General features: G+C 36.5%; 1 pseudogene; it reads left to right on the top strand.

Moving 5' to 3' along the window:
- The first annotated feature begins 331 nt into the window (after positions 1-331).
- Positions 332-450, top strand: LOC112469695 (annotated as a pseudogene).
- The last annotated feature ends 11,855 nt before the right edge of the window (positions 451-12,305 follow it).

The raw sequence follows: 12,305 nt of genomic DNA, 5'->3' as shown, positions 1-12,305 counted from the left end.
ACCATAGGGAATGACTCTTGGTTCCTGTTTCCCCTTCACAGGTGTGGAGAATGGGCTGTTAGCAATCCCAGCAGAAATCTTCCTTTGTTCTGAAGGTGTTCTCCTGGCCTGGCTACAGGGCTAATAGGCATATTGCAGTCTCTGATTGTGGCTTGATTAACATTTTTAATTCTCTTGCCTCCTCCCTATTTTAGTTCAACTTGTAGAACTTGAATGCATATGTACTACTGTATGTGTATATACTGTACAGTATATACACAATATATAGTTGTAATACAATTCAGGTTCCCTCTCAAATTACTTAGATTGTGTAGGGTTTAAAGCTTTAATAGTCTACGGCCATGCCACCCTGAACAAGCCCAATCTCGTCTGATCTCAGAAGCTAAGCAGGGTCGGGCCTGGTTAGTATTTGGATGAGAGACCACCTAGGAAGACCAGGTGCTGTAGGCATAAAAAAATTTTAAAAAGGGATTGTAAACTGACAAGGTCCTTGCACTCTGTGAGGTCAACCAAAGGTTGCCTTGCCTAAAAAAAAAAAAAAAAAGCTTTAATAGTCTCTGTTAGGTATTCACCATCTTCCTATCTTTTATTATAATATTCTCTCTGTAGGTCCTGATCCTTAGGGTAATGGTTTTGCTTTTCTAATCTGCACTGTATCCACTTTCATACCAATCTGACATATTTCTTTCAGATTCCTTAGGTTCTCATAAAAGCAGGATTCTTCTCTATCTTTATTCCATCTAGCTTTATTTCCCGTTAGTATCTTAGTAAAACTAAAAATGATAATCACTTATCTCACCTATTTGACCAGCATTCTCAGAGCTCTGCTAATTAGAAAATCCTTTCATTTGCTTTTTTTGTGATTATGTACACGCTGCTTCCTTTTTTGAGCTAAGAATGTTCATATATGTCATTGTTTCCAGGGTAAAATTCTCATTTTTATACCTCCTTGTTTTGTTTGTACTTTGTATTTGTTTGACTATGTTTTTGTTTGTTTGTTTTTTGTTTTTTTTCCTAGCTTTACTGCTAAGGCTTTTTTTGGTGTGGGTCCTTCAGCATCTCCATTTTTTTTTTTTTTTAAATTGAGGTGAGATTTACATAACATAAAATTAACCATTTTAATATATACAATTCAGTGGCATTTAGAGTATTTACAATGTTGTTAAATTGCCACTTCCATCAAGTTCCAAAACATTTTTATTATCCCCAAAGAAAACCACATACCCATAGTTATTCCTCACTCTTCCCTCCCCGCAAGTCCCTGGTAACCACCAAATTGCTTTCTGTCTCTATGACTTTATCTATTCAGGATATTTCGTGTAAGTAAAATTATATAATAAGTGATCTTCGGTGTCTGGCTTCTTCCACTAAGCATGGTGTTTTTGAGGTTCCTCCATATTGTAGCACATATCAGTACTTCTTAACTTTTTATGGCTAAATGAAATTCCATTATATGTATATGCCACAGTTTGTTTATTTATTCATTTGTTAATGGACTATTGGACTGTTTTCACCTTTTAGCTATTGTGAATAGTGCTGCTATGAACATATGCATGTACTTGTTTGAGTCCCTGTTTTTCATTCTTTTGGATATATACCTAGGAGTAGAATTGTGGTCATATGCCAATTCTATGTTTAACTTTTTGAGGAACCACTAAAATTTTTCACAGCAGCTGCATCATTTTATATTTCCACCAGCAATGCACAAGGATTCCAATTTCTCAAGATCCTTATTTTCCATTTTTAAAATAGTTATCCTAGTGGGCTTAAAGTGGTTTCTCATTGAGCTTTTCATTTGTTTTTTTTCTAATGACTAATAATGTTGAGCATCTTTTCATGCACTAGTAGGCCATTGGCATAAGTTCTTTGGAGAAATGTCTTCAAGTTCTTTGCCCATTTTTTATTTGATTTGCTTATCTTAGGTGAGTTGTAAGAGTTCTTATATATTATGAATACTAGAATCTTTATCAAATACATGATTTGCAAATATTTTATACTACTCTGTGGGCTGTCTTTTTATTTTCTTGATAATGCCCTTTGATGTACAAAAGTGTCTAATTTTGATAAAGTCTAATTTATCTATTTTTCTTTTGTTGTTTATGCTTTCAGTGTCATATCTGAGAACCCATTCTGAATTCAAAGTCATGAAGACTTACTCGTATGTTTTGTTCCAAGAGTTTTATAGTTTTAGCTCTTATATTTAGGTTGCTGATCCATTTCGAGTTAATTTTTGGATATTGTGTGAAGTAGGCGTATGGATATTCAGTTGTCTCCACACCATTGTTATAGAGACTATTCTTTCTTCACTGAATGCTCTTGACATCTTTATTGAAAATCAATTAGTCATAGACATATAGATTTATTTCTGGACTCTCACTTGTATTCCATTAGTCTATGTGTCTATTCTTATACCAGTACCACACTGTTTTTTTGGGAAATGAGTCCTTCAACTTGTTTTTACTCAATATTGTTTTGGCTAATAATGGCCCTTTGCAACTGCCTATGAATTTTAGAAGATTGGCTTATCCATTTCTTTAAAAAACTTCCTTTTTTTAGTGTTGTCCCTTCTTTTCTCAATTTATCCTTACGGCTGATACCAAAGTTTCTTACATTATCTTTACGTTCACTGTTTTTCTCATACCATAACACTACCTAAAGCCTGATGGTAGGTTCCTATTGCACTCTGGATTAAGAATAAGGTTGCTGCAGCCTGCTTTTAAAATGTATAAATAAATAAAGTCTCGGGTTCAGTTATTAAAATTTTTTTTTCATCTGTGTCAATATTCACATTTCTTATCATACAAATAATTCCTCAGATTTTGCCTCTTCCATGAAGCCTCCCCAGATTGGTTATTGAAAAAAATAAAAAAGCTAATTACCTCTTTTCTCCTAATGCATTTGGACATGAGATTCCTAAATTGTACTCGTTTCAGTATCATTTCCAACTATATTCATTCTTGCTTTAATGAAAATGCACTTAAAATCACAGAATTTAGAATTAGAGGGGACCTTAGGAATGAAATACAGACTCCTAGTTAAATGTGGTCGAATAAACACATTCTTTTATCTCTGCTGCCTATCCAAAGTCCTGTAAGTTCAAAATACATAAAGTCCCAAGAAAAAGAAACTGGTAAGCAGATGATAGCAACCACATTTGAGAAGTTGTAAAGCAGATGGAAGCATGGGAACTGGCTTTGCAGAACAGTAATTCACTAAGCTATTGGGGAGGAGGGGAGAATAAATTCAGCTTTATTTTATCAACAGGTTGTTCTGGTGATATTTTGGTGAAGCCAAAAGAATCACGTCTCAAAAATAGTACCAAAGTGTGTGGGGGGTGGGGGGTGGGTAGGACACTAGAGAGGGGGAGAAATGGGAGAAAAAAGATAAGAAAAATCAATTCAGGAGCTGTAACATACAAGTTATAGGAATTCCATAAAGAACAGTAAAAATATCAAAGAAATATTCAAGAAAATTTCCTAGAACTGAAGGACATACATTTCAGAGTAGAAGGCATGATAGATCGCAGGAGACATATCAAGGTTAAAATTGTAAAACTTCAGAAAAATCAAGACACAGAAGACAGGATAAAGTTCTTGGTTGCCTGTGGATTAAGATTATTGCCACCAGATGGTAGTAATGCCTCAAAAACTCTATTTCTAAGATGGTGTTTTGTTTTTTCATAACATTTCTTCATGTCTTTCTAAAGCGTTAGAAAGAAAGAGGCTGTTTGGATTCTTTCCATCTAGTCATGTTTTATCAGAGCTTTCACTCTGCTTTTTCCTCCAAATCTCTGCTGAAAGGTCACCATACAATCAGCCTGAAAGAAGGAATAAAGACTCAATTCTCACTGAGGAATTGGCTCATGTGGCTCTGAGGTAAAAAAAAAGACTTAAGAGAATAGACTCTGAGCTATAATTATCTGTTGTGTACATGACTTCAATCATGCAGGGATTTTACAAAGTATTAATTCATTTATTCTCACATGTTTTATTGATGTCTACTATAAGGCATGTGCTATGCTGGACACCAGGAACACCCCAGTAAAAAAAAACTGGATAATCTTATTCCGCAGGCATGGAGTTTACATTCTGAGGGAAGAAATATTGAACAAACAAGCTAAATTACCTATATATCTGAGGAATTTGATAGTGATCAGGGTAAAAGTAAGCAGACCAGGTAGAAAGCTATTGCAGTTGTCCAGGTGAGAGATATAGATGACTCGGATTAGGATGATGCTAGGAGAAAGAGAAGTAGATGAATTCAAGATGTAGCGGAGGTAGAATTGACAGGACTTTGTCATTGTTTAGATCTGGAAAGTTAGAGAGCAAATGCATTAATGTCTCTAGATTGAGCAAGTGGCTGGGTGGACAGGTTGCCATTTTCTTAGATGGAGAAGATGTGGAAAGAAAGAGGTTTTGAGGAGGGGGTGGCAGACAGAATCAAGAGTTTGGTGAGGAACGTTAGTTAAATTGCTCTTTCTCTCCACACATTTGGGTTCTGGTGGGTGTCACTGATCCAGCCTAGAATGGGGTAGAGCTCTGATCTACTGTGCAATAGAATGGCTTCATCTAACTAACACATTTAGTTTAAGTCACCTCACATTTGGCATTTAAGTTAAAAATTGCTGTTAACTCAGTCCCCTACAGAGCAATAACAAAATCATCTTAAATTTGCAGTGTTTTATTTTTTCCTGAGGTGGCCATTGAGAGTTAAAAAGAACAGGCCAATGTCTTTCAGTGTTTTCATTTGTGACCTAGAGGTGGAGTAGTTCTGTACAGTGCCCAGAATCAATAGTTACCTCGACCACCTTCTTTGATTCACTCTTTGCATTCTCTTTGTACTCGTTTGTACCTTTGGACTGTGCTTTTTTGAGGGTATGAATTGTATATTTTTAAATTTTATACTTGTATACAATTTAGAATAGTGCTTTATAGATTAGTGACAGGAAGGCATGGCCAAGGAGAACTTCAGCTCCTCCCACCAATTTTCATAATCATAATTCATGTATAAAAGGAAAATATACATTATAAATAGCGCCATCTTTAGAAAACATGTTATTTTTATTTTGTGTAACATGTAACCTAAGTAAAAACCGTGCTGACTACACAGAAGGAACACTAAGATAAGCCTTCTAGCTTCCCCTTCCCACCAGACTGCTCATAAGTGTTTCCTATATAAAAATTCTGACACTCCCATTGCTCAAGAGATTGTTAACAATTGTTAAAAATAGGAGCCAATCTTGGCAAAGGGTGTAGCATTCCTCTGAAAGCTGTCTCTCACTCTTTGTATTTCCTTCTCTTTCTGCTTTAAAGTTATTTTTGTTTTGTGGTCTGTATTCTGGATTTTCAGAGGACTCTGTCCTTGTTTTTCTGATTTGAAGTTTGTTATGTAATAAACTCCTTGGGAAAATGATATGTCTAAAGTCCCATGAAAAGTCCTCCTTGAACCTTTACCTGAAATGGTAAGTAAGGAAAAAGTTGGGCTGCCATCTGGAAGCCAGACTGTTCTAAGTTCTTTCAAAGCAGTGCAGATATGAGATGTTTAAACAAACTAAAATTCTGGGAAGCTTTTTATGCAGCAAGTTTTGGTTCAAAGCTTTTGGTTGGGGAGGTAGTTTGGAAACATCATACCACATTTACACCTCAATCTAAATAATAAAATGTGTACAATAGTTTTACTATATATTATTTTCTGCCAATTCAGACCTTTCCTAGTCCCTGTTTTTTCTCATAATAATGGTAACTGCTTGACAGACACTGTAATCAGTCAGAGGAACAAAATAAGTTTAAATGTTCAAAAAGAGGTGGTCAAATTATCCTTACATGCAGATGATATTATAAGACATCTGGAAAACCTAAGGGAATCAACTTAAAAGTCTAATAGAAGCATTGATAAGACGGCCATTACCAAATGTATAAAAATCAATAGTATTGTTATATTCCAACCAAAACCAGTTAAAAAAATATCGTAGCTAAAATTATTATAATTGCAAATCGAAACGACAGTAACAACAAATCGTAACAGGAAGTATGAAAGGACCTAGATGAAGAAAAAATATAAAACTTAATAAAAGATGTAAAAAGACTTGAGCAGAAGACTCCATACTATAAATATTTGAATGTCTCCTGCATTAATCTATGCATTTAATCAAATTTCAACAAAAACTATAACTGGATTTTTTTCATAACGTGTCTTGGTCTAATTCAGTTCAACTGAACGAGTAATTATGTGAAATTGATCAGCAAAAGGAAGGGAGAAGGGAAGGAAGAAAGTGTGATATGAGGGAAGACTTAGCTCTAGTAGTCAACTTCTAATATGGACCTTAACTGTACATTACAAATTTTAAAAAATATACTTAAAACACCAATTAGGCAAAGGTCAGTCGTGAGGTTCATTGTAACATTTTATAAAATATTCCTTTCTCCCATACCTCCCCAAAATTTATTCCTTCAAGGAAATGATAACTCAATACAATTGGATTCATTTGTGATAATAAATTCTATATCTAAAACGACTTTAAGCAATTCTAGAGTGCCAGTACCAGATATCGCACAGAAATTAAATGTGGCATTTGCAATACTGTCTTCTGGAAGAACAGAAATCTTCAAAGTGTGAGCATTAAAACAGTGGTTGTTTAAATAGGTAGATTATCAATGGCTAATATATTCAATCAGAGGCCTATAGGCAGAGATATTCAGTGATTAAGTGGCCTACATACACCTTAATATTTTCTTCTAAATATTCAATATAGGAGAAAACCTGTTTTTAAACATTCTCTTAGGTAGTTTCGATGGTTTATGAATTACCTGTTACTGAAGGAACTACCTTCAGTAACGACTGGTGGAAAGAGGGGCTGGAGGTTGAATTGGTCACCAATGGCCAATTATTTAATCAATTGTGTTTACATAGTGAAGTCTTCATAAAAACTCAAAGGGACAGAGTTTGGGGAGCCTCTGTGTTGGTGAACACATGGAGGCACTGGAGAGCAGTATGCCCAGACAGAGCATGGAAGCTCCACACCCCCGTTCCCACATACCTTGCTCTATGCATCTCTTCCATCTGGTTGTTCATCTGTATCCTTTATCCTATCCTTTTATAATAAATCAGTAAACGTAAGTAAATGTTTCCCTGAGTTCTGTGAGCCACGCTATGTAATTAATCGAATCTAAGTGAGTGAAAGGTCACAAGTACCTCTGATTTGTAGCCAGTCTGTCAGAAGTACAGGTAGCAATCTGGATTTGCTGCCGGCAGCTGAAGTCCAAGGAGGGGGTCTTTGAGACCACCAAGCTATAGCTGGTTGGTCAGAAGAACAAGTGTTAACTGGGCCTTGCAATCGGCTTTCGAAGTGGAGGGCAGGCTTGTGGCACTGAGCCCTTTACTTTTGGAATCAGTTGCTGTCTCCAGGTAGATAGTGCCAGAATTGAGTTGAATTAATAGCATAGACACCAAGCTGGTGTCCCGAGCATTGCTTGATGGTGTGTGTGGGAAAACCTCCACACACTCATTGGAATAGGTCTCAGCACCATTCTACTTCCTTAGAAAAAGTCTCTGCAGGTATGTGCCAGTAACTCTTGAAGTATCTTTGATGAATTTGTAATATCTCTTATAAATGCTCATTCTGTGTTGGTGGGTTAAAATTATACCCTTATCTCATGCCTGATATTTGTCTCTTTTGTGCCAGAGTTGATTTTATTTGTACCTCAGAATAATGCTTTCAAATTTGCTTCAACCTAAACTCTACCTCTTCGGACATTCCTGACACAGGCCTATATCCAACACAGCCTCCCAGAACCCCAGCATAGGTTTGCGTTCCAGGGCCTCACTTGTTCAGGAGGGAAGTTTAAATGTATAACCAAATTGTTACCAAATTGTTAACCAATGTATTCCTGAAGTTCAGCATTAGTGAATATCTAGTAGGTTAGATTTTATAATATTTTACTTGTAACTAATAGCATAGATCATACCTTAAAGTAGAAAGCTTTTCTAGTATAGACTAGCTTCATAAATTTTGTTTAATATCACCTATGAGGTGTCTGAAATCATAGTATAGTCGAGCACGCAGCATTCTACACATATACAGAACTGGTTTGGCCGGTTGGACTAAATTAGCTGATTCTATTTGCTTACCGTTTTCAATCAAATAAATATTTAATGACTAGATTTGTCATATCAAACAGTCCTAAAGCCATTGTAATGGAACAATCCCACGTTGATTGGCAACTATATATCATGTGTTACTCTAGAATGTTTATGTTATTCATATGGACAAGATATTACAAGTTTCTTTAAATTTATTACTTGGAAGCATAAATTGTTTTGAAAAAGAAAACAAATATTTTCAATAGAATTCTTTAACTCTTGCTTTCTCTTCTGAGATTTTTATCCTTTCACATGTGCTCTTGGAGTTATTTCAGTCAGACTCCGTCCTACTCATCTATTGCTGCATAATAAAACACTTCCAAATCAAGCAACATAAAAACAACAGTTCTTTTATCTTCACAGAATTCAGAGAGAGCATGATGGGGATGTTTTATCTCCACTCCACTTTGTCGAGGGCCTCAGCCAGGAAGACTCAATGCTGAGGGGTGACTTGAAAGGCTAGAAACTGGAATCACCTGGAGGCTTCTTCTTTCATGCTGGCACCTGGGCCGGAATGACACAAAGGCTGGGCTCAGCTGGGGTTGTTGACCAGAGCACCTACATAGGGCCTCTCTCTCTCTGGTCTGGGCTTCTCACAGGATGATGGCTAAGTTCCAAGAGGGAGCTTCCTGAGAGTAAGAGTTCCAGAACAAGTGGAAGCTGCGAGACTTTTATGGCCTTGTCTCAGAAGTCACAGAGCACCATTTCTTCCATACTCTCTTGCAGGGATCAATAAACTATGTCCTCATGCCAAATCCAGCCTGCCACGGTCTTTGTAAATAAAATGTTAATGGAACACAGCCATGTCCATTCACATCATCTACAGCAGCTTTTGTGCTATGATGGAGAGTTGGGTAGTTGCCGCAGAGACTGTATGGTCTGCAAAGCCTAAAATATTTACAAATTTGACTCTTTACAAAAAAGGTTTGCTGAGCCCTGCTCTGTTGATTAGAGCAATCACAAGATTGTTCAGTGTCAAAGAAAGGGAATAGCCCCCACTCTTGGTGGAAGTTGTGTCAAAGGGGGTGCAGCCATTTTTAAAAAATCACCATAACGCCTGTTTGTCTTTAAAATTTTAATTCTCGTTTGGTCTTTAATTTTGTAAGCCACTTAAAATAGCCCTTCTAACTGTTTGAATGTATACTAAAGTTCAGTTAAAGAAAGTTAATAAGTGGGAATCAACTATGTTATTTCAAGTTTCATTCTTTTGAAACTTGCCTATCTCAGCTCCTGGCTAGTAATTCTTTCAAAGAAAGATGAGAAAGGTTAACCTATGATCACAAGAGTTAACGCCAGGGGTAGTGAAGACCTTTAGTTCCTAAAAAAAAAAAAAAGAAAAAAAAGAAAAAGAAAAGAAAGAAAGAAAGAGAAATAGTAAACAACTGTTCAGTTAAGCCTCACTTGGTCAACAAGTTTCAGGTTTTAGAAATCATTATGTACTTTTTTATGAAAAACTTTTTACTTAAGTATGCTGTGTTGGTACCATTTTAATTAAACTCCCAATTTCCTTATCTATAGAATGAGGGTTCTGGGTAGTCAGTGGTTCTCAACTCTGGCTGTGTATTTAAATCATAAAGAGCTCAGGCCCCTACCCTATATAATTAAATCAGAATTTGGAACTGGGGCCACCACAGGTTTTTAAAGCTCCTCAGATGATTTTAATATATGGCCAAGGCAGAGAAATGTGGGGTTAGGTGATTTTAGGCTCCTTTACAGAAGATAAAATTGTTCTGTGATTAGAAAGGGGATACAAAAATGGAAAATTTTCCCATATATTTTGCTTGTACTACTGAGAAAATTATTTGGAATGGATGTTGTACATTTTAATGTGATAACCAGCATGATTTCAATATCTAACAGTCATTTGGACTAGCTGATTTAGCACAAATCTAAGTTGAATATTTTGACTTCACATCTCTCTTAACCTACTGATTATCTGTCTTTTCACGCTCTTCATTTACTGTAGCAGACCTTGTATTTTTGTGTTTATTAATGGACATACTAGTATGACACTTCTTTTCAGAATGATATTGACACACATCTGCAAAAATGTATTCACATAATGTTTCTCAAACTTAAGAGCGCACGTCGGTCACTTGGGGAATCTCGTTGAAGTGTAGATTCTGATTCAATAAGTCTGGGGTGAGAATCTGGCCTAAGAATCTGCATTTCTAATAAGTTCTCAAATAATACCCATACTATCTATCCATCCTCCATGCACTACACCTTGAGTAGCAAGAGCCTGGCTGAGGCCCTCCAAACTGGTTAATTTTACTCAGAACTGCAAGTTCAGTCTCAGAACTGATTGAGAAAAAGAATAGGGTCACAGGAAAAAGAGAAGGGCTGCTAGAGCAATTTTACATTTTATTACACTAAGTATAATGGCACATCTTTTTTTATTTTTTAAATAACCCACTAAGAAAACTATAGAACTCTGTTTCTGATTCTTCCCACAGGTTTTACCAATAATTATTTTCTTCATCTGCATGATACCTATCTAGAATATAGACCTCATGCAGCGGCTAGTCCTGAAGGTAAATTTAGCAGCTGAGAGCTCATTTTGTTAGAGATAGTATGGTGTAATGGCATATGCATTGGACTAGATGTGAGAGACCTGGGTTCTTGTCTTTATCACCTTTAACCATGTGACCTTGACCTCAATTAATCTCATCGAGCCTCAATCTTGTCTTTAAATAATCCGTATCTACCATACAGGGGATTTACAATAGGGAGGTAAACATATTAATTTAGAAAAAAACTAATTCAGCTTCTGTGGTTGGATAAAAAGTCTATATGATGAGATAGTTAAGTTTATAAATGACCTCAGGGTGATCATCTGCAAGTGGCAAATTGAGTTAACTCTATGTGTTGTTAGCAATGAAGCAGTTTTCCCTGAGCCTGTTCAAGTAGCCATCTCTGCACTGGAAGAACATGGGATGGAACCATGTATAAAGTAAATTCCAGGGGGATTGACGGAAACCAAAGCAAAACGAGTGCCCAGACCAGTAAACTGACCCATATAGTTCTGAGGATTCATTTAAGTGGAAAGAAGAGTATAGTTTCATTGTGTTTATTTTGCCATCTTGCCTGCAGATTGCTTTGGGCACAGAAACTCTGAATGTAGCAGGAAACATATCCTGTGGCTATGATAGGTAGTCTACATCTTTTTCATCAGGTGACCTCAGATATTTTCATAAACACATCTCAGAGTCCGCAAAGCTCTGTTAGCTATAGAAGGTTTTTCAATGATTTTCTTGTTAGAACTTTCCACAATGATAGAAAGTCCTCCCTGCTGTTCATTCCACTCGAGGCCTTCCTGTTGGTTGACGACCTAATTCTCCAAATTTAGGTTCCCACACTAAAATAATTTGCTACTTCCACTTCTGGAGTTGTTTGATGAGCTGAGTATCGAGTGTTCTTTAATCTGTGGCGACCCACAGATTGTTTGTAGACAGAGACACTTCTCATCCATACATTGCAGGTTATTGCTCCCTAAAATCCATGCCTAATGACTGGTGACATTGCAAGAAGTGTGATGTGTGTCTACATGTCTTTTGTTAAGCCTCTGACAAAAGCCAGAGCCAGATACTGATCTACTGAGGAAATGTAAGCTTCTAATATTGTATTTAGGCATGTATGTAATATGGTTATTTACCTACCCCTTCCAGAGTATAGAATCTGGAATATGTATGTAGGCATTTCCTTACTTGTTTTAATAAGCACTTTGGTCCTTTAGGGAAGACTAAGGTAAAAGAATGAGAACCCCAGGGAATTTCCTATTGAATTTCTAGAACACAAGTACCCTAAATAGGATGTTCTTTTGGTCCGGTCTGATTTATCCCTGGGAACATTGCCTGAATATCAATAACTATTTTCAAGGTAGCCTCACTTCCCTGTATTGTATGTTATAAGAATGTTCAGAAATTCCTTTAGTATACTCGTCCTCTCATCCAGTCCTAATCTTGGGGAGAAATTGAGGAATGCTAGTCTGTTCACAGACTTTAGAGTAGCTCTAAGGGATCTCTCATACCTTTGGGGTAGACCCAGAGGATATGTTTTGGGGCAAGAGGCTGTCTTTAGTCTTGTATTAGCTATTAGGGAGAATTCCAGTGGGACAGTTCTGTTCTAGGTCATCTGAGCATTTCTTTTTCTTTCAAAGAATTGCA

This window comes from Pteropus alecto, unplaced genomic scaffold, assembly GCF_000325575.1.
Source record: "Pteropus alecto unplaced genomic scaffold, ASM32557v1 scaffold86, whole genome shotgun sequence".
Classification (NCBI taxonomy): Eukaryota; Metazoa; Chordata; class Mammalia; order Chiroptera; family Pteropodidae; genus Pteropus; species Pteropus alecto.
The sequence above is the reverse complement of the archived record's forward strand: the minus strand, read 5'-3'. Positions and strand labels throughout refer to the sequence as shown.